We start from the raw sequence: 23710 nt of genomic DNA, 5'->3' as shown, positions 1-23710 counted from the left end.
CAAAAATTTAGGAGTGCAGTTGAAGTTTAGTTTTTATTTATTTATTACATTTTTTCTTTTTTAGAGATGGTAACGTTAATGTGCCATAAATAAAAGTAAATAAAAGTAGGCATGAGAAAACTTGAGCTGGACAATTATGACAGAATTTAGGAACATAGTGTGAGCCAAGACACATTGATTTACCTTCTGATAAACTAAATGTAATATTTTCAGTTAATTTTACAGACAGTATGCAAAAAACAACCGTTAACCTGTTCCACATTGTAAACAAATACAGTAAACATCAATGTTCAGTATTTGAAGTCTGCTCCTCTTAAATATATTTAAAGTTACACTATTAGACATTTCCCACTGTCATGGTTCTGGGCTGGAGTCAGTTCTCAAACTGCTCTGTGTATATTGTGTATATATATATATCTGAATAATCTCATATAGGATGTGATAGGGTGAGTTCATTTACCCATCAGATGCAAAGCGCTTTGGTTTAATGGTGTTCATTACTGATGCTCTGATCAAGATTTTTATAGCAGATACCGATCCAGATACCAATCTTTTTTTGTTTAAGTTTTAATCAGGACGTCTGTCCTAAACAGTTAAATGTAAGCTCTCTGCTCATGGTCACTGTTAATTGAATTAAAATAATAGCAATGAGAAATACTGTTGGTTAATTGATAAATAAACAAGCATAAAATATATATTTTTAAATATCTTAAACAATAAAGAGTCCTAATTAAAAGCAAACTAACACAAGCATGATCCATATTAGGAAAAAGGCTCATAGCTTTCTAAGGAAATAGCTTACTAAGCTTAATGTCAAATTGATATTAAATGCAACCCATAATAATTAAACATAATTTAATTTACCATTTTATTTATATGTAATGAAGTTATTATAATATCTATTTTTTATATTAAGTTATTTATTTATAACTAAGCACATTTTCGGTCTTTACATTTTATTAGTTTTCTGTTTGTTTGTTTATCAGTTGTTTCTTTTAGATCGGTTTCCCAGTACAATGTCCATGTCCGCTGATAATGTTGTGTTTTGGGGGATTAAATCAAAACATGGAAACTGGAGTTGACTTTTCTAGTGATATCTGGCAACCGTGAGTTTAAATGAAGTGAATTAGTTAGTGAAGGAGAGCGGCAGCATACTGTATGTTTACAGATGGAACAGTCTACTCTTGATTATGATTGGTGAGGAATTATTTAATAAAGAAGTTTGAATTAAACCCACCTTGTAGCGTTAGCATTATTATTAATTAATCCCCGCGAAGCCGCTATGTCTACATGAGCAGGTGCAAGTTTAGGCCATTTTGCGAGATCACTAAACATGGCGGTTTGTGAGATCAGAGAGTTGAGAGAAGCAGATGATGTACAGAGTTACTCTCGTCATCATAATGGCTTCTCTGCAGTATTTCCACACTTGTTCGGTTGACTGAGGAGATGAAAAGCAGTGTGAAAGTAACTGTTGCGTGGTGTAGATGCATTTTGGTCTTCCTGTAGTTTTTATTCCGATAGTATTATACAACTCCGAACAGGTCACTCGCAACGGTGCGAATAAATATTTATTCCCGGTCTCACAAAATACTTTTCAATCGCAAATGTGTGTGAAATAGTTGCACTGTAGATCCCTGAGTTTATCTGCAAAGTTTTTTCCTGTTCGGCGTGATGACGTTTAATGCCCCCGCAACCTCTATAGTGCAATTTAGCATCATGTTAGTTTCATGATTTCCCCTCGCGCAAAGCACTGGAGCGCACAGTGAAGCTGGTCACTCGAGCTCTAAAATGCAAACCCTGTTTCTGGGGTTTTTGGCACTACAAAATGACGTTATCCTTGCGCCACTCTATAGCAATTGGCTGTAAGTTTAGGAAGCGCTTGATTTGATCTGCAGCAGAGTTTTCTATGAGCAGAGAACAAACTTTAAACGTTAATATTGCAGTCGAACATTTAATCGTGGCCAGTCAAAATCGTAATTCTGATCAATATTCGATTAATTGTGCAGCCCTACCGTACACCACATGATGGATTGTCATACCAGATGATAAGGATACGAGACATGTTGATATAGAAAAACAGCTGATAAAACATTAACATTAAACTTTCTTTTCAAATATTTTATACAAAATGCAATGCATGTTAAAAATTTGTACTTTAAATTGATGTGGGTGTTAAGTCTAACACAGCCTCAGCCATGCTTTTTCTCTTCATGTACATTGTGGATACAGCCCTCCATTTCTCACTGTCTGTTTCTGGCAGGTCACTTGAAGATTATATATTCTATCCTTCCCAGATCTTTTAAAACAATAGTGAACAATGTTGTGATATAAAAGTAGATTGCCAATTTTAGAGGCATTATATATGTGATAGATAAGCACAGATGGTTAATATAAAACCACTTTCTTTCTTGCATTTTTTAAATAAGTTAGCAAACAAGGTTGATATACTATGCAAACACTGTCAAATTTTAATTCACCCCCAATGCATACAGTCCGCAGATGGACACTATGCTGCAAAACCAACCCTTTAATTACTCCTGGTTTACAGATTACTGCTGTTTAGTCCATAGCCATTCATACATGCCTATTTACATTGAAGTGAAAAGGAGTGTTTCATCTTCATTTAATGAAAAGCAATGCAGGACAGCCAATTAGCTCAGAGGCCCTTTAACATACATAGTAGTGCTTGAAAGTTTGTGAACCCCTTAGAATCTTCTATATATCTGCATAAATATGACCTAAAACATCATCAGATTCCACATGAGTCCTAAAAGTAGACAAAGAGAACCCAATTAAACAAATGAGACAAAAATATTATACTTGATCATTTATTTTTTGAGGAAAATGATCCAATATTACATATCTGTGACAGGCAAATGTATGTGAACCTTTAGGATTAGCAGTTAACTTGAAGGTGAAATTAGACTCAAATTCAAATAACAGGATGACAATTAGGTGTGAGTGAGTGCATTGTTTTATTTAAAGAACAGAGATCTATCAAAGTCTGATCTTCACAACACATGTTTGTGGATGTGTATCATGGCATGAACAAATGATATTTCTGAGGACCTCAGAAAGAGAGTTGTTAAAGCTCATGAGGCTAGAAAAGGTTACAAAACTATCTCTAAAGTGTTTGGACTCCACCAGTCCACAGTCAGACAGAAAGTGTACAAATGGAGGAAATTTAAGACCACTGTTACCCTCCTTAGGAGTAGTTGACCAACCAAGAGCAAGACATGTAATAGTTAATGTAATGTTAATGTTCATGAGTCCGCCATAAGGGGAAACACTGAACAACAATGGTGTGCATGGCAGGGTTGCAAGGAGAAAGCCAATGCTCTCCAAAAAGAACATTGTTGCAGTTTGCTAAAGATCATGTGGACAAACCAGAAGGCTATAGGAACAATATTTTGTGAATTGATGAGACCAAAATAAAATTTTTGGTTTATGATTACCGTTATGTTTGGAGAAAGGAAAACACTGCATTCCAGCATAAGAACCTTATTCCATCTATGAAACATGCTAGTGGTAGTATCATGGTTTGAACCTGTTTTGCTGCAGCTGGACCAGGATGACTTGCCATCATTGATGGAACAAAGAATTCCGAATTATACCAGCAAATTCTAAAGGAAAATATCATGACATCTGTCGATGAACTGCAACTCAAGGGAAAGTGCAGCAAGACAGCAACCCTAAGCACAAGTCGTTAACCCTAAACACCATCCACTTAAATTGGAACACCTGCAGTTATCCAACCAGCAAATCATGTGACAGTAGCACAATTCATGCAGATACAGGTCAAGAGCTTTAGTTAAGGTTCATATCAGACATCAGAATGGGGAAAAAATTTAATCTCTGTGACTTTAAATGTGGCATGGTTGTTGGTGCTAGAACTGCTGAGGTCCTGGAAATTTCACACACAACAGTCTCTAAAATTTATACATTCATCCTCATCTGGGTGACACTGGATAGTGTAAATAATTTTGCTTCTATATCTATATATTATATAGTCCAAAAATATTTTTTCTCATGAAATTGCACAAAACATCAAATATTAATTTTTCAAATTTCTGTCAAAATACAAGAAAATACATTGAAAATGCAGAGAAATCTGTTCCAAATTAAACTATGCAGAACTCTCACTCACTTTCAGTAACCACTTTATCCTGGTCAGGATCATGGTGAATCCGAAGTCTATCCCAGGAACACTGGACGTGAGACAGGAATACACCTTGGATAGGATGCCAGTTTATCACAAACATATTCAAACTTATGAGCAATGTATCCTAGCCAATCCACCTATGGGAATTTTCCTGGGAGGTGGGAGAAACCTGGAGAATACTAAGGAATCCCATACAGACAAAGACGGTCACTTGAGTTTAGGATTAAACCAGGGACTGTGGAGTTGCGAGACGGTAAGGCTATCTGTTGTGCTGTAATAAACAACTGTACGTACACTGGATGGCCAAAAGTATGTGGACACTTGACCAAGTATACACATATGTGCTTGTTGGAGTTGAGACCAGGCCACTAGAGTTCTTCCACAGCAACCTTGGCAAACCATGTCTTTTTTAACCCCACTTTGTGCGCAGGGGCATTATCATGCTGGAATAGGTTTGGGCTAGCCATCTTAGTTTCATTGAAGGGAATTTTTTTATGCTACTGCATCCATCTGCATCTTTGTGGCAACAGATTTGGTCAGGCCCACATCCAGTGGATTCAGAAAGTATTCAGTATTTTCACTACTTTATTGTGTTGTGGATTTGATTTTGAAGGACACAAATGCTATTTTTACCCATGAAGCTACACTTAATCACCCATAATGATTAAGTGAAAGCATGTTTTTAGAGTTTCAAAAAAATGTATTAAAAATCAAAAACTGAAATTTCTTATTCACAAAAGTATTCAGACCCTTTATTTAATATTTTTTAGAAGCCCAGTTGGCAGCCATTACAACTACAAGCCCTCTTGGACACATCTCTACAAGTTTTGCACACCTGGATTTAGATTCTTTATCCCATTCTTCATGGCAGATTCTCTCAAGCTTGGATTGGAGAGCTACTGTAATCAGCTTGCATCTGTGAACTGCCATCTTCCGGTCTCTCCACAGATGTTTGCTGAGGTCTTGGCTTTGGCTGAGCCATGCAAGGACATTCAGAGTGTTGAAAGGTGAACTATTGCCACAGTTTGAGTTTGTGTGTGCTCTGGAGGAGGTTTTCTTCAATGATGTTCCTGTATTTGGCTGTACTCATCCATCCCTCAGTTTTTACCAGCCTCCTTCTTCCTGCCACTGAATAGCACCCAATAGCATGATGCTGCCACCACCATGTTTCACCACAGGGATGGTATTAGCCAGGTTATGTGCAGTGCCTGTTTTTCAGACATACACCCCCTGGCAAAAATTATGAAATCACCACACTTAGAGGATGTTCACCCGGCTTTTTTTTTTTTTTTTTTTACTTTGTAGCAAATACACAATGCACAGATATGACTCTAAAGAATTTTTGTTTAATAGCTGAACATTCTGGCTTTGTGAAACATACTCAAACAAAATAAAATATAATTATTTTAATTAATGGGATATTTTTTCCCAGACCAAGTAAAGGAAAAAATTATGGAATCACTCAGTGTTGAGGAAAAAATTATGGAATCACCTTGTAATTTGCATCTCTAAAACAAATACCAGTACAAGTCTAAAAATGCTAATTATTCTGCAGTTAAAATAAAGGGCTTACAGACCTTAACTGTGGACATTTGAAAGGAAACATAGCCCCAACAAGTTGTCAATTGAAACAATGGAAAGGATTATAAAACTCCTTCAAGAAGGAAATCCAATATGGAGTGTGGCAAAAGATGATGGTTGTTCCCAGTCTAAAATTTTGTGCAAGTATAAACAAAATGGGACGGTTATAAAAGGAAAATGCATGGGTATGCCAAGGAAGACGTCAAGGCATCAGGATAGAAAACTCAAAGCAATATTCCTTGAAAATAGAAAACACAACAAAACAAATGAAAAACAAATGGGCAGAAACAGGAGTCAATGTTTGTGACAGAACTGTAAGAAATTGACTGAATGAAATGGGATTTACATATAGAAAAGCAAAATAAAAACGAGCACCAACACCTAAACAGAAGAAAGTAAGGTTACAGTGGACTAAAGAGAAGCAATCATGGAGTGTTGATTAGATAAAAGTGATATTCAGTGATGAATTATGAATCTGCATTGGCTAAGGAGATGATGCTAGAAGTTTTGTCTAGTGCCATTCTAATGAAACATATAAAGATGACTGCCTGAAGAAAACAATCAGATTTCCCCACTCATTTATGATATCGGGTTGCATGTCAGGTAAAGGAGACCTCAACAGTCAATGAACAGGTGTACATTGAAATATTGGACACTTCTCATTCCATCGATGATAATGCATCTTGCCACAGAGCAAAGAGTGTTAAAGCTTTTATTCAGGAAAGGCATATCAACTCAATGACATGGCCAGCAAACAGTCCGGATCTCAAGTTAATCTGGATCTACCTGGTCTATGACAAGGCTCTACCCTGCAAAGCTGATCTGTCAAAAGCTATTTGAGAAAGTTGGAACGAATTTGATGGAGAATATTGTTTTTCATAAGTGAAGTCCATACCTCAAAGAACTCAGGCCAATATAAAAGCCCAAGGAGGAGCAACAATGTACTAGTTGTGATTTTTTTTTGTTGATTCCATGATTAATTCCCTCTACTTGATCTGGACAAAAATACGCCATTAATTAAAATAATGTAATTTAATTTGTTTGAGGTATGTTTCACAAAGCCAGAATGTTCAGCTATTCAACAAAAATTGTTTTGTGTCATATCTGTGATTTGTTTAGTTGCTACGAAGTAAAAAATCTGGTTGAATATCCTCCAAGTGTGGTGATACCATCATTTTTGTCAGGGGTTGTAATGCTAGCTGTTCTGCCCAAAGAGTTAAATTTTCATCTAATCAGACCATACAACAGGCTGGTAGACATCCAACATTCCTTCTTTCCCAGACGCCCAATTTGGCTGAACAGTCAACTCTAAGAAGGTTCAAGGTTGTGCCAAGCTTCTTTCATTTCAAAATTATGGTCCTGGGACTGTGGTCCTGGGAACACTCAAAGCCTTAAAATTGTCTTTTTTATCTTTGCCTTGGGGGGGGGGGGGGGGGGGGGGCGCACGGTGGCTTAGTGGTTGCACAAGTGGTGGTCTGTTACACATGTTTACCGAATTTCGTACATGTAGGTCAAATGAGGCTCACATCGGTAAAATTTTGTACGTGGTGCTATCGAGCCATTTTGCCACACTCAATTCTGGAACCCCAATCAGATGTAAATTTTCACCAGCTCTGACGCGTCTGCAAAGTTTTGTGAGTTTTCGGGTATGTTTAGGCCCTCTAAAATGTGAATAATTTGAGAACGGAAGAAGAAGAAGAAAAATAAACGGAGCAGATCCAATAGGGCTTCGCACCAGCAGTGCTCGGGCCCTAATAATAAATGGAGCAGATCCAATAGGGCTTCGCACCAGTGGTGCTTGGGCCCTAAATATGAATACTGCAAACGTGTTATATCTATGAATTCTAAACAATTCACACTTACTTACTGCTTGGTCCTTCTACCTCCTCACTCTGCTTTTTCAGTTACATAATAAAATATGTGAAGTTTGGTGCAGATTGAACATTATGTCTGAGTTAGTGTAAAACATGCCAGTCCATGTTGGCAGCAGGTGGCCTTATGACTAGAATTGAATATTGGCATAAAGGTAATTTAGGGCATGGGTTCAAGAGATGTTTTTGTGCATATTGGTCTGATACACATGTTTACCGAATTTCGTACATGTAGGTCAAACATAGCGAAATGCGCACATTGGAGATATTTTGTAGGTGGTGGTATTGAGCCATTTGCCACACTCAATTCTGGAACCCCTATCAGATGTAAATTTTCATCGGTTCTGACGTGTCTCCAAAGTTTCGTGAGTTTTCGGGTATGTTTAGGCCCTCTAAAATGCGAATAATTTGAGAACGGAAGAAGAAGAAAAATAAACGGAGCAGATCCAATAGGGCTTCGCACCAGCAGTGCTCAGACCCTAATATTATTATTATTATTATTATTAATAATAATAATAATAATAATAAATGGAGCAGATCCATTAGGGCTTCGAACCAGCAGTGCTCTGGCCCTGAATATGAATACTGCAAACGTATTATATCTATGAATTCTAAACAATTCACAATTACTTACTGCTTGATCCTTCTACCTCCTCACACTGATTTTTCAGTCTTTTTTTCCCACTGCCTTCACTGCTGTCCTTGTCTGGTCAGTTCTGCCTGTTAATTATGTACAGGTAGTTCTTGAATATTCCTCAAACTCAGAGTCAGTGTCATCAACCATGCCCATGTCAGTGTCACTTGGCCAGCAAGTACAGTTTGGTGTGTGCTTCCTTTTGCTGGCTGAGAACCAATGCTTGAACAGCTCAAGTGAGGGGCCCTCAGTACTTATCCTCAATAAGTATTTCAGTGTTGCCATACTAAGGGAACTGTGCACTTTTGAATGATTCAGTTCTGTGATGAAAATCCTCTTTCACACTGAGTTACATATATGGGAAGTGCCAGCATAATTTCAACTAAGTGAATAATGTTCTTAAATTCTGTGCAGAATGACTCCTTCCTTAGAATCACTCAACATAACTCAGTATATGACTTTTCCATGAACTGACCTTTCACTAATGTTTTCAGCATTATCCATTCCCTCTGCACAGTTATAACACCACATCCACTCTTTGTACCAATTCACTGTGTGTCAATAGTGTGCTATTCAGTGTGTCAACCTACTCCTTGCCATAGTTAACAACATCTTCTGGCCATGAATCATGACACAACACTGAAAAGGAATTGATTATCTGTGATAACTTTGAATTTTCCTGCTATGTGCCAATTGACATCATATTTCCAAATCTGTTCTCTAGTTCTACCATAACACTATGGTCAACTGTTTACTCAATAGCTGTATTCAGATCATATCTGAAAGTGGCATGACTTTGGGGGCCCTTGAGTCTGGTATTTTGGAAGGTTATGCCAGTGTAGCTACTTGCAGCCTTCCCCTTCCACATTCCTATAATTTTGGATGTGGCTGCAGGGTTCTACATGTGACAATGCACAGCAGTATATTGCCCATGTCCTGTTGCATAATTTGTTGAATAAACTGAGAGTGCCCAATAAATGTGTGGAAGACAGCTCAGAGTTTTATCAGCTGATGGATTTTGTACTATAAGGCCTAACTCTGCTCTTATTGTCCTCAACTCCCACTTGCTTTTAAGACTGAAATGATATACAGTCAGGGAAATAAGTATTGAAAGCGTCAACATTTTTTCAATAAATATATTTACAATGAGGCTATTCACATGAAATTTTCACCAGACATCGGTATTAACTCAAGAAATCTGGAAATATAAAGAATTCACAACATTAAAATCCAGAAATAAAGTTATGTGTAATAAAGTGGAATGACAGGAAAAAAGTATTGAACATGCTATGAAAAAGCAGTTCTCCAAGTCAAGGTAAGGCCTTGGAAAAGGCCAAGGTAAATCCATAAGTAATTATACCTCCTATCAGTGCAAATTAATATCAGCTGGGTTAGTAAACTGATGGTCTATAAAAAGGCTTTTCATTACCAAGGTGTCACACAAGAAACATCTCATGATTGGTAAAAGCAAAGAGCTCTCCCAAGACCTTCACAACCTTATTGTTACAAAACACATTGACAGAATCGGATACAGACGTATTTCAAAACTTCTGAATCCTCCAGTAAGCACCACTAGGGTCATTATCCACAAGCGGAAGCAACATCACTCCGTCATCAACTGGCCATGTACAGGAGTTCCTCGCAAGGTTTCGCAAGAATAGTAGAAGAGTAGCCCAAGAGCCGAGGACCACTCGGAAAGAGCTCCAGAAACACCTGGAGGTAGTAGGTGCCATTGTCACAGAGAAAACAATAGGCAATGCACTCCACTGCTCATACTCACCCCGCAAGACTCCATTACTAAAGAAAAGGCATGTCAAAGCTCGTTTTAAGTTTGCTACAACTCATTTGGACAAGCATATGAGATATTGGGAGAGTGTAGTCTCGTCAGACGAGAGCAAAATTTTACTTTTTGGCTGTCATACTACACACCATGTTTGAAGAACCAATGGCACTGCACATCACCCTAAAAACACTATACCAACAGTGAAGTTTGGAAGTGTGTGGGGCTGTTTGGAAGCATCATGGTGCGGGGCTGTTTTTCATCACATGGTACTGGGAGTCTTCATAAATTGAAGGAACAATGAATGGAGCCCTTTACTGGAAGATTCTTGAGAAGCACCTGCTGCCATCCACCAGGATGATGAAGATGAGATGTGGGTGGACGTTCCAGCAGGACAATGATCCAAAGCATACAGCAAACTCTCAGTTGGTTTCAGAGAAAAAAAAAAAATCAAGGCGTTAGAATGGCCCAGTCAATCACATGACTTGAATCCAATTGAACAAAATTTAAAGACAATATGTTTAGAAGAATTGGCCAAAATCACACCTGAATACTGTGTCCAATTAATTTGTTCATACAGGAAGCATCTTGAAGCGGTCATTACAAACAAAGGCTTCTCCACTAAGTATTAAATAAATTTCAGTTAGCGTGTTCAATTCTTTTTTCCTGTGTCATTCCGCTTTATTACACATAACTTAATTTATGGACTTTAATGTTTGAATTTCTTTATATGTGTGGATATCTTGAGTTAATACTGAAGTCTGGTGAAAATTTCATGTGAATAGCCTCATTGGACATATATTTACTGAAAAAAAATGTTGACACATTCAATACTTATTTTCCCCACTGTATTTTCCACATAAGCTGCAGAAGATTATAGAATCACTCAATCATTGGCACTGACCTTTGGGTGCTTAGCATCGCCAATTCCAGCCAATAGGATATACTTAAGATGGATGGGGCATGTTCACCTATCTCACGTCTGGAATATGCTCCTATTCCTCCATTTGTGCCTATGTCAATGCTTGCACCGTCTGCTCCCAAAGCATTAATTTTGTGTACCCAACAGTTTGGGTTTGTTAGGTCAGCATTTTCAAGCAGCGACTTGATAGTGTTTAGGGTTGCATTAGCATGATAGTGATTACACTTGGCCAATCCTACTAGGTCAGTCACAGGTGTTCCATCAGATATGTGCCTATAGTATGTGATGACACTGTATTTCCTCAGTTAAATTCAATTAATTGGCAATGCAACCTACAAACTCTGCACATGCTGTGTTGATCATATGTCTTTGACACACCCATTCCATTCTTCTTCTTCAGTAGAATTTGGAAGTTGAACTTTGTGAATGGTATCTCTTACACTGCAGTCATGTAATATTACATTTTATTTTCAATTCTTTCATCTCTTTTTCTGCACTTTCATCACTGACACATTTAATAGATTTCAATATTGGGTTGACACGAGGGGCAGACTTAGCAATAACACAGTCCCTGGTGTTCTTATGTTTTTTTTACTGTTACCATGCTTCTTCACTGTTTCTGTTTTAAAATGACTCTAACCACTAAAGAATTCGGTTTTAACCAGTTTAAAATATCTTGTGCCCATCTTGAGAACAAAAGGTGCAGTGCATTATCCCCATGTCATAACGTAACCAGGTAAACTCCCGTAGCTACGCTGATTTAAGCTGCCTTCCCCTGTGGCAGGGGAGCCGCAGGCACAGGAGACTCAATTAGCTGCGCTTCACTATCATCATCTGGCAGTGACTGAATACTGACTGAGCCCGGCTCGAATGACTGTACCTGAGAACTTTCACTGATCAAATCAGTCTCTGTATCGTTGGCATCCGATGTAGAGGAGGCAGAGGTTGGACAGGCAGAGAGTCTGTGATTTTTTATTTTGCCCATTTACTTTTCTTGTCAGTTGTCAATATTGCTTGATTAACATTAGCTAATGTCCGCTAGATAGCTAAGCTACATCACACTCATTAGTTAGCATGGCCCTTGGCGAGTTTCATAAGTTACTGAATTTAAAAATAAATAACGAAATACTTAATGACATTAATAACATTAACAGTGTCACGATTTCAAGGTGGAGATGGATGCAAGTGCAGAATTTTTAAAGTTTAATAAAGAACAAAACAAAATACAAAAAGACACCATGACCTTGAGGCAAAATACTATGGCAAAACTAAACATAAACCAGAGACTTCAACACAGCAGCAAGAACAACGCTACGAAGGACAAATATAAGACAAAGAATGCAGTGCAAACTGTGGCTATATACACGAGTGCTCGTTAACAGGAACATGATTCAGGTGCAGGTGGTCATGTGATGCAGTGGCTGCTGGGAACTGTAGTTCAGAGTTCCTTCTCTGATTACATGACAGAACCCCCCCAAGGGCGCTTCTCCCAAAGCGCCAAAATACTCTCCTTCCCCTGGCGGTACTGGCGCTCTGGGCAAAATGTCTTCACAACCCCTTAGGTCCCAAGGCAGGCATTATTCAACAGAGAGCAGGCTCCTCAAGGAGCCAAGGGGCAGGCATGAGGTTGGGGCAGGTTTGCAGGGGTCACTAGACAGCACCCATGCGTGGGAAGCTGGGTCATCAGCTTCAGCAGGGCGAGAAGGCAGGAAGGCAGAACAGGAAGGCAGAGCGACGTCCTAAGCGGAACAGGAAGGCAGAACTTGGTCGTCCGTATTAGCAGACTCTGGCGTGAGCAGAACTTGGTTGTCCATGTCAGCAGTCTTGGGCATGATCAGAATTTCGTTGTCCATGTCAGCTGACTTGGGTGTGAGCACAACTTGGTTGTACGTGTCAGCCAACTTTGGCGTGAGCATAACTTGGTTGTCTGTGTCAGCCGACTCGGGCGTGAGCATAACTTGGTTGTCCATGACAGCAGTCTTGGGCATGATCAGAACTTGGTTGTCCGTGTCAGCAGTCTTGGGCATGATCAGAATTTCGTTGTCCATGTCAGCTGACTTGGGCGTGAGCACAACTTGGTTGTACGTGTCAGCCAACTTGGGCGTGAGCATAACTTGGTTGTCCGTGTCAGCAGACTCGGGCGTGATCAGAACTTGGTTGTCTGTGTCAGCCGACTCGGGCGTGAGCATAACTTGGCTGTCCGTGTCAGCCGACATGGGCGTGAGCATAACTTGGTTGTCCATGTCAGCAGTCTTGGGCATGATCAGAACTTGGTTGGTCGTGACATCGGTTTCAGGCGTGAGCAGAACCTGGTTTGTTGTGATGTCGGTTTCAGGCATGGGGAGAACTTGATTAGTCATGACGTCTGCTTCAGGCATGAACTGACCGTGCTCTCTGAGGTTCAGGTGTGGAGCGTTCTCTTCTACACCATAGAGAGATGACCTGATATCCCCGGCCTGGCTTGAATGTGGAGCGATGGCTACTGAAAATGGATCCCACTGAGAATGGATCCCATGCCAGTAATAGAACAGTTCACTTCGACAATGAATGTGCGATCAAGGTCAGGATGGTGAAGAATGGGTGCAGAGGTGAAACAAGCTTTCAGATCTTGAAAGGTCTGGATAACTGCTGGGGACCAGGAGAGTCAAGAGCCCCCCCTCTTTAGCATCGATGTCAGGTTGTGCAGCAACAGTACTGAAATGTCAATGTCAATGTCTAAAAATGGGCAAATCCCCAAAAAAGTTGCAGCTCCTTTATCATAGTAGGTTGCAACCATTTTAACACTGCCCCTACTTTGCTGTCATCCATCACTACGTCGTCGGGACTGATAATATAGCCTAGAAAGTATACCGACGTCTGATGGAACTCACATTTTTCAGCCTTGGCATATAGCTGATGAGTGATGAGACATTGCAGGACAGCTCGAACGTGCTTGACATGATCTTCATAAGTTTTGAAGTAGATGAGGATGTTGTTGATATATGGGATTACCCAATAATTCAGCGTGTCTCAGAAGACATCATTGATAAAGTCTGAAACTACAGATGGACTATTGACCAGCCCAAACTGCATGACAAGATATTCATAGTCCCCTGTGCTGGTGGAGAATGTTGTCTTCCACTCAATCCCCCTCACGAATACGGACAAGATTATATGTGTTGCGCAGATCAAATCTTGTGTAATACTTCGGTAAGACCATGATAATCAATGCATGGGAAAAGCCCTCCATCTTTCTTGCTCACAAAGAAGAACCCAGCTGATGCTGCCGAGGTTGAAGGTCTGATAAAGCCCTTGGAAAGTTCCTCCTTGATATAGAACTTCATAGCCTCAGACTCCGGTTGGGATGATGGAAAAATTCCGCCTTGTGGAGGTGTGATATCAGGTAGTAACTATGGCATAATCACTGGAACAATGTGGAGGAAGTTGTGAGGTTTTCATCTTGCTGAAGGCTTCAACTAAATCAAAGTACTCAGGGGGCAGATTGGGAATTATAGAGGGTTCTACTCGAACAGCAGCAGCTCTAATGGTCCTTGGAGATACAGGTTTTAAGCAACTGGAGATGCAAGAATTGTTCCACTGAGTAATTTGTTTCCCATTCCAAGAAACTTGAGGGTTGTGTTTCTGCAGCCAAGGCAATCCTAGGATTAATGGATGGTGAGGTGATTGGATGATATACAGGCGAATGGTTTCAGTGTGCACTGGTCTGATTTGTAGTAAGATATCCTGTGGTGTGGTGTGGTGGTGTGATGAACATGACCAGACCCTAGGGGGCATCTGTCTAATGCTGCCACTGCCAAGAGAGAAACACAGGGTTTTAGTAGTATGTCATGAGAATTCCTCATCAATAAAGTTACCTGCTGCCCCAGAGTCAAGTATGGCTGTTGTAATTACAGATTTCCCAGAAAATGTTAGAATAACTGGCAGTTCAACACATGAAGTTGAGCGGTTTAATAAACAACATGAACTCACCACAGTAGGGCGATGCTGTGGTCGAACAGGCAGGAGATCCTTTGATGTCCCGCTTGACCATAATACAGACACAGATGTTGTCTTATACAACGGTCTCTTGTTTCAGAGGTAAGATGAGCGTGTCCAATCTGCATGGGCACAGGTTCATTTGTGTTGTAAGAAGCAGCTGAGTTAGATACTACAGTGTTGGTGGGTCCTTGAGCTCTGAGAAGGTTATGAATTTGGATGGCTAATTCAATAAACTGAATTCACTTTCCTTCATGGCTAATTCACTTTCCTTCATCGCAGCAAGCCAGTTCTGTTTGAAGCTCTAAACTCAGTCCTTTACGAAATAACAGCTTTAAAGAATCCTCAATCCACCCAGTTTGAATTGTAAATGTAAGAAAAGTGAGAGTATATTCAGCGGCAGTGTTTTCCCCTGCCTGAGACAAAGCAGCTGATCACCAGCATTTTTGCCTCCCACCGAGTGTTCAAACACTTCACATAATCGTTGGAGGAATCTGCTGAATGAAGGAAAGGTTTGACCATTATTACACTGCTGTTGCCTAATCCAAAAACTTCCCAGTCAGCAGTGAACAAACAAAGGCAATACAGCTTTCATCAGTAGCATATAGTGTGGGTTGCTGGTTAACTAACAGTGAGCACTGAAGTACAAAAACCCTTACAGTTGGCAGGTGAGCTGTCGAATTTCTCAGGGAAAGCGAGATTTGGATTCGTGGTGCGTGTGTTAGAAGGGGTAGGAAGATTTGCTGGGGGAGATGGAGGAGCTGGTGGGCTGGGCGTGGGTAATTTGAGTTGTTGCAGTGTTTTTACTAGTTCCTCTGATAGTGATGTTAGCTGCTCGAGTTGTTGATGATGTGCCACCAATACTATAGCTTGAGCTGAGACCTCTGTTGTTAAATGCAAGAGAGCTGCTGGATCGGGATTTGGCGAAGATTACTATCATGATGAGTCAATGAAGTTGGGATCCATGTGCAGCTTTATTACGTATAAAAGCAGAAATAAAGGCAGGCAGATGTAGATCACAGGCAAAACCCGACATAAATCCAAGGCAAAAACAGAGACATAGTCACAAAACAGGAAAGGATCAGGGCAGGACGCAAACAATCACAGGAAATACTCATATAAGTGTGGTAGAAATAATAGGCAGGCAGCAAAGGTTCAAAAACAGGGAAAACAGATCAAGGTGAAACACGGCAAGGCAAAATAACAGTGAAGTGCTCAGTAATGTCAGTCAGGGAAAAACAAGACTTCGCGATGAGTGAGTGTGTGTGGTAAATAGTCGGATAGATAGGGATCAGATGTAGAAGCAATCTGTTCCAGGTATGGGGTTATGGGAAATGGAGTCCAGGGGAAAAAATCAATACTCAGGTGATGGTGCCCTCTGGTGGTGAGCAGGGGGAACCACAGAGGTATGATTCGCAACAACAACAACAATAATAATAATAATAATAATAGTAATAATGTGGTCACACCTGACTGTATGCAAATTCCACCAAGAAATTCCAGTTTCTTTATTCACCAATTTAATCTTAATCAAAATCTATATTATCATTAATCATAGAGAATGTAGTAAGTAGAGTAGTATAGGCTAAATACTAATAAAAATAGCTAATCACATTAATAACCATAACGGCATAATGCAGACCCCAATATAAAAATTTAGGCAGTGTAATTAAGTGTAATTTGTTAATTGTAAATGTAACTAGCATTTCACAGACATAAATCTTTACTAACTTATTAGTCGTTCAGTTGATTATGGTGTATTTTTGTCATGCAATAGAGTCATAGGCATATGCAAATGTAGGTTAGCATTTAATTTTTTTTTTTAAACCTGGCAAACTGTACCAAAACATAAAGCAAAAACCAAAAACAAGTGCAGATAGAAAGCAGGCAATTGGCAAACAGTGCAGTGTGGGTAATTCCAAAATCCCAAAAAAAGAGAAATAGGCAACAAGGCAAGATCAAAAACCAAAATAGCAAGATACAATATATAAGGCTTGGTAAATCAGTTTAGGGAACACTGAGCACTACCATGAACAAAGTAACACGAGGGCTTAAATACAAAGACTAATCAAGGGATAAACTGAAAACAGGTGAACGTATTGATGACACTCTAGGGAGACTATCAATGATAAGACACGTGCAGAGACAAGATGTGAACCAAAACAAGATGCACATGGCAATGTAAACAAACGCATGACAACACGGAGGTAGGCACTTTGGACCTGAAAGCTGCAATGCATGGTGAGAACCACAGCCTGCAGTGCTTGGCACGAGGGGCAATTGTAATGATTTCCCCTCAAGCTAGCGCTGTAGCCTGCAGTGTGCTCGGAAACCTGAAGCTCGAGCTCTATGCGCTTTTGAGTTTTCAGTAGAGATGCACCGATACTAAATTTCTCAGCCGATACGATAACCAATTATTCAGAGTGATATCGGCTGATACCGATAGTTCTGCCTTTTATACCTTCTTTAAAATTAATAATAATTAATTCCACAATTCTGAAGGAAATGCAAATTCTCTCCATTTCAACAAGTTGTTTCACAGTAACTGGTCTCATAAACAAAAAACACATTACTCAAATTAACATTAACACATTAACTAAACTCTGAAGATTAAAGTAAGATTTTTTAACTTATGTTATTAATTCATATTAACAGACTTAATTGACTGAATTCTAAAAAAAACCTCCTGTTAGGCTCTGTCACGTTAAGCATGTAATGGATCTTTTTCACTAACGGAACGTAATGGAGGTTAGGATGGATGGATGCAGTAAAAGATTATTATAGAGAGAGGCAGGCAGACAAATCCAAAACGGTAATCCAAAGTGTGGTCTTATAACAGGCAAAAGGTCAGGTGATATACAAACAGGCATACATAGGGCGAGGCTAGAATCAGAGTTAAGAAATTAGAAACGAGATCATTGAACATGAAACGAAATGAGAAACAAGGAAACAATCGCTTGGTAATGAGATAAACTCAATACTATGCAATGTGCACAGAGACACGACTGGTTTATATAACAAACATAATCATGGGCTAAACACGGGACAGCTGAAAATGATGACACATTCGGGAAACAACCAATGACAAAACGGGGCGGAGACAGAACGTAATCATAACAAAAGCACGTGCCTAACGTAAACAAAGTCAATGTCACTGAAGACCAAAAAGCGTGCGTTCGCAAATGGCTCGCACACCTGGCTCGTGCATGAGCATGCGCTTCAGTTTGAAAGGTCGTCTCTTCGAGACGACGTTGTCTCGAAGAGACGGCCTCTCAAGCCACGTTCCTGACTGAGGTCGAAGAGACGGCCTCTCAAGCCATGTTCCTGTCCAAGGTCGACAAGACGGCCTCTCAAGCCACGTTCCTGTCCAACGTCGACAAGACGGCCTCTCAAGCCACGTTCCTGTCCAACGTCGACAAGACGGCCTCTCAAGCCAAGTTCCTGTCCGAGTTCGAAGAGACGGCCTCCCATGCAAAGTTCCAGCTAGAGGTTGACGAGGCGACATGCCACGTCACGTTCCAGACCGAGGGCGCCAAGGCATAGTCAGAAGCAAACACCACCTGCACTTTTTTTACTGGATAATTCAGTCCAATCCGAGTAGTCAATTGAAAAGCCCTCCAGCTGAACTACGTAATCCGGTATACTTGGGGACAACAATGTTTCTGTGAAATAGAAGACAAAGCAGTTCCAGGAAATTGCTTTAAATTCCTCACCCAGAAGTTACCTAGTGAATTGCAACACTAGAGCATGTGACCTTTGTGACCGTGGCAACTACTCGTGCACTAAGGGTTGTTGCCAGGGTATATTCTGGCATTCGAGAAGCACAATTGATGCATGACTTTGAATTGGTTGAGACTATGTCTTATGCAGAAAGAGGTGGTATGTTCTAAGCTACATCACCACATCTCATCAGATAGTATAACCTAATTCCTCCTCCCATGCCAATTTAGCAGTATTCAATGATGTCTTGTATTTTTTAAAAAAATTAATTTTAGACCCCCTCCCTTTCCCATAAGCGTCACATTACAATATAGCATCTATTGCATTTTTAGGTAGTAAGGAGGGAAATGGGAAGTGTTTCTTAATGAAACTATACACCTGTAAATATCTGAAAAAAATAAAACATGTTTCAGATGAAACGAGTGTACCTTCGACAAAGAGGTGACCAAATAATACCAAACCGTTCCTATGCCATGTTTTGAAAGCAGTGTCAATTTGGGATGGAGGGAACAGATGGTTGTCCACTAACGGGAGAAAAATGTTGAAGCAAAAATTTTAATTAAAACTACATTTTAAGGGAGTTTTTAATAACTGGCCTTTGAGTCTTTGGAGAACAATTAAATTGATAGGTAAAGAGCAGCTCAAGATAGAAATAGGTGAATGTAACGTGCTGGATATAAGTTCAATAGAGACCCATTTTGGTCTGTTTGTTTCTAAACACTGAAATCTAATAATTCAATTTAGAGATGTTAATTGCCCAGTAGTAAAAATTGGGCATCTCTAAGTAGACTCTTTTTATTTGTCTAGTGGAGCTGCCCTAGATGAACGTGGTGATATGGCAATTCAATTGTTTAAACAGGACTTGGTTAGTAAAATGGGGATCATTTGGAATAAATGTAAGTATTATCGCAGTATTATCATCTTGACAGTGTTTACCTGGCCTGCCAACATAATATGGAGAGCTGCCCATCTTTGAAAGTAATGTTTAATGTGGCCTAATAGCAGTTGAAGTGGTGGCCATAAAGGTCCTTGTACAGTGATGTAACATTTATACCTGGGTAAGTGAACGATTGATGCTCTAGTTTAAAGGGAAAGCTGCTGTAATCAGTGGATGCTGCCATGAATTAAATTTGTAGCCTGTAAACTGTTGTAATGTGTATGTTAGCTTGGGAATTGATTCCTTTGAGTTCAATATGTACAGTAAAAGGTTGTCCAAGTATAGCCATATCGTATGTGTTATTTGGTTTCTAATGGCACCTGCAATGCTCTGTTGCATTCTCAGTGGCACAATGGCTAGTTTGAATAAAAATGGTGAAAGACAGCACCCCTGTTGAGTTACTCTGTGCAGTACTAAGTAATTGGATCTGATAGAGTTTCTGTGTACTGAATCTGCGAGGTATACAATATTTTAATCCATGAAGAGAAAGATGGGCCAAACCCACATTTATCCATTACCAAAATGAAAGCTTTTTCTGAATCAAGAGAGATTATGAGCTCTGGCTGACTGGTTGAGTGGGAGGAGTAGAGTATATTGAACAACCGCTATATATTAGAGAATGACTGCCTCCCTGGTATGAAACAAATTTGGTCAGGATCAATCAAGTCAGGTATCACCGTTTCAAGGGAACACAACAACACCTTGAGGATTTTGTAATCACAACCCAGAAGGTCAGTGGGAGTCCAGGAGATCCTTGTCTTTCTTCAGTAGGACTGATATAGTTGCCCGAGTCATAGTAGGGGGTAACTTCCCTTTATAGATACTCTCCTTGAACAGTAAACACAGAAAGGGTGCCAGTTTGGATGAGAATAATTTGTAAACTTCTGCAGGGAATCCATCTGGACTGGGTGCCTTCCCACTCTGCATGAAACTTATTGCCTGTATTATTTCTTCAATTTTTATGGGGTCATCTATCATGTAATGTATATAGATATGGATGCAAATGCAGTTAAAGCTTTATTATTTTTTTTAATGTTCATATCACTCCTCTTCTGCATGATCTCTACTGGCTACCTGTGGCATCATGTATTCAATTTAAGATACTACTTTTAACATTCAAGGCACTAAATGGTCTTGTCTGACTTACTTCATCCATACTGCCCTACTCTGTTCCTCAGGTCATCAGAACTTGGCCTTTTGTCCATACCTAGATTTCGGCTGTCCACTTTAGATGGAAGGTAATTTCGTGTTGCTGCTCTGAAATTGTGGAATTCACTACCTCTTACTCTCTATAGCATCACTTCTCTGCCTAGTTTCAAGAGCCAGCTAAAGACATATCTGTTTGAAATGTATTTAAATTAGGGATGCACCGAAATGAAAATTCTTGTTAGTTTAAACTGCAGATTAGTTCATTTAGTCCCCGCTAGTTTTTCCGCTCCCAGTCCATAGTACTAGTTCATGTTTCTTGTTTTGTGTTTTGACCCTGTTTTCTGTGATCGTGACTTTGATTCCTGCTTTGCCCCGTTTATGCCTGTTTGCCGATCGCCCAACCCTTTGCCTGTCTTGACTATGTTTTTTGGATTACGATTTGGATTTGTCTGCCTGCCCTTAAATAAATATGTCTTTACCTGCTTCCGTACTCTACTCCCTTATGTCTCTCCACGTGACAGAATACTCCGGAACAGAAACAACACAAACAAACGTGTCCACAGCAAACAATGTCACGGTTGTCAACATCCGAAGAGCATGCGCTCGCTGACCACTCGTGCACGTAGCTCGAGCATGCGCGCGCCCCCTCATCTCTCTGAGCGCGCTGCCGGAAGTGGAGGTCGTGACATTTGTGCGCCTCACTCTGGTTGCTAGGCTATTTGGTCACGTCATCAAACACGTCATTGTTCTGTCAAATTTATTCGGCCTTTTCACTTATTATACGAAGAACGAAAGTGCTTTTTTTTGCTATTTTCGGCCGAATAATTTCAGTTGCCGAACATTCGGTGCATCCCTAATTTAAATAAAATTTTTTCAATTTATTACATTTGTGTTGTATGTTTTTTGTATATATTTTATGTATTTCATATATACTTTGTAAAGCGACATTGAGCTGTATAAAGTTTATATAAATAAAACTTTTTATAAAATTTTATACAATTATTATTATTATTATTATTAGAGAGGCTAGCAGACAAATCCAATAGGGAAGACAAAAACATGGTTATTAAACAAGCAAGGGGTCAGGCAATCAGCAAATGGGCATAAATAGGGCTTAGACTAGAATCGAGAAACAAGGATGAGAACAGGATCAAAACACCGCAAAACAAGGACAGAAATAAAAGCATTAGTATGACTATGGTGGCAAAACACAGAAATGCACAATACTTTGCACCAAACAAAGACACAGGAGGGGTTGAAATAATTAACGTAATCAATGGTGGTAACACAAAACAGTTGAGATGTTAGGAAATAACCAGTAACACAACAGGGTCAGAGACAGGACAGAAATAAAAAAAAATACATGTGCCAAAACTAAACAGTCACTGAAAATGATGCTTCGGGCAGTTCATGTGCGCTGAATGCTTCGGCACTCAGTGCGAGGGGAAATCCGTGACAGGGCGCTTAAAAAAACAGCGATCCTGGTTCTCTGGCAACATGTCCACACGACCCCCAAGTCTCGAGGAAGGCATTGCCTATAGTATTGCTGGTTCTAAGAGGACCAGAGGAGCAGACATGAGGCGGGGCAGGCTCACCGGGGTCGTTAGGGGGGAACAAGGCTTGGGAGGCTGTCTCGGCCTCAGGTGGGAGGTAAATTTGGGAAGCTGTCTCGTTGGCCTCAGGCGTGAGCAGAGCATGGGGGGCTATGTCGTCGGCCTCAGGCATTGAGCAAAGCATGGTGGGCCATTTTGTTGGCCTTAGGCATGAGCACAGCGCGATGGGCCGTGTCGTCGGCCTCAGCCATGAGCAGAGCATGACAGGCCATGTTGTCGGCCTCAGCCGTGAGCAGAGCATGGTGGGCCATCTCGTCGGCCTCAGGCGTGACCACAGCGTGATGGGCCGTGTCGTCAGCCTCAGGTGTGAGCAGAGCATAGTGGGCTATTATCTGAAGTGAAGGCGCAATTCACAGGCCTGCCCCGGTATGACAAAGCTACGCAATGTGTCGTTCTCTTCTCAGGGAACAGGGTTACATGCGTAACCAAGACGTTCCCTTTCAAAGGGAACTTTGACGTTGCGTTTAGCATAACACTATGGGAACGAGAATACCCGCTCCGTCATACTGAGGGTACGGCCTGTTCAAAAAGACCCAAGCCCGAGGGTCGCTGCAAGACACTCGAGCCCGGGGGGGATGAATATCCAGGCTGTAATAACGAATGAATGTGTGTGGCGTAGACCACCCTGCAGCAGCAGTACAAATATCATGTAAGGATACCCCTTTGGACAAAGCCTTCGCAGAGGCAACCGCCCTAGTGGAATGAGCCCTTATGCCCAGAGGCGTAGTGAGACTGCGCACCTCATAAGCAATAGAGATCCCTTCCACTATGCAATTAGAGATGCGCTGCTTTGACATAGCATCACCTCTACTGTCGCTGCCAAAGCAGACCAGCAGACCAGCCAGTTGGAGCAGTGGACGTAAGTATAGAGAGCCCTTACTGGACACAGCAGGTGCATTCTCTCTTGTTCCAGTGTACGGAATGGAGGAGGGCAGAAAGCCTGCAATACCACAGGGAGGGCAGCTGATGTAGGCACCTTAGGAATATAATCCAGCATAGGATACAGGAAGGCCTTGGCTAATCCAGGGGCAAAGTCAAGGCAGGAAGGGGCAACCGAGAGAACTTGTAGATCTCCTACTTGCTTAAGAAACGTCAGGGCCAGCTGAAGAGCTACCTTTAGAGTCAGAAGCTTCTCAGAGGCTGACTCTAAGGGCTCAAATGGGACCCCTGACAGACATTTCAGGACCACAGAAAGGTCCCAGAAAAATATACGCGGCCTGCAGATGGGCCTTAGCCACCTGACACCACACATAAACCTCAAAGTTAGAGGATGGTGCCCCACATAGGCTCCATCAACAGGGGCATGACTGGCCGAAATGGCAGCCACGTAAACCCTGATTGTAGAAGGAGCCCACCCCGCTGAGAA

At 40.7% G+C, this 23710-nt stretch overlaps 1 protein-coding gene across 8 annotated transcripts in view; it reads right to left on the bottom strand.

Moving 5' to 3' along the window:
• The window catches only part of zbtb46 (zinc finger and BTB domain containing 46), a 190875-nt gene that overhangs the window by 65655 nt on the left and 101510 nt on the right, over positions 1–23710 (bottom strand). The gene's annotated exons all lie outside the window — the stretch shown is intronic.

The sequence above is a fragment of the Ictalurus punctatus genome, chromosome 15, assembly GCF_001660625.3.
Source record: "Ictalurus punctatus breed USDA103 chromosome 15, Coco_2.0, whole genome shotgun sequence".
Classification (NCBI taxonomy): Eukaryota; Metazoa; Chordata; class Actinopteri; order Siluriformes; family Ictaluridae; genus Ictalurus; species Ictalurus punctatus.
This window is presented reverse-complemented; position numbering and strand designations above follow the sequence as displayed.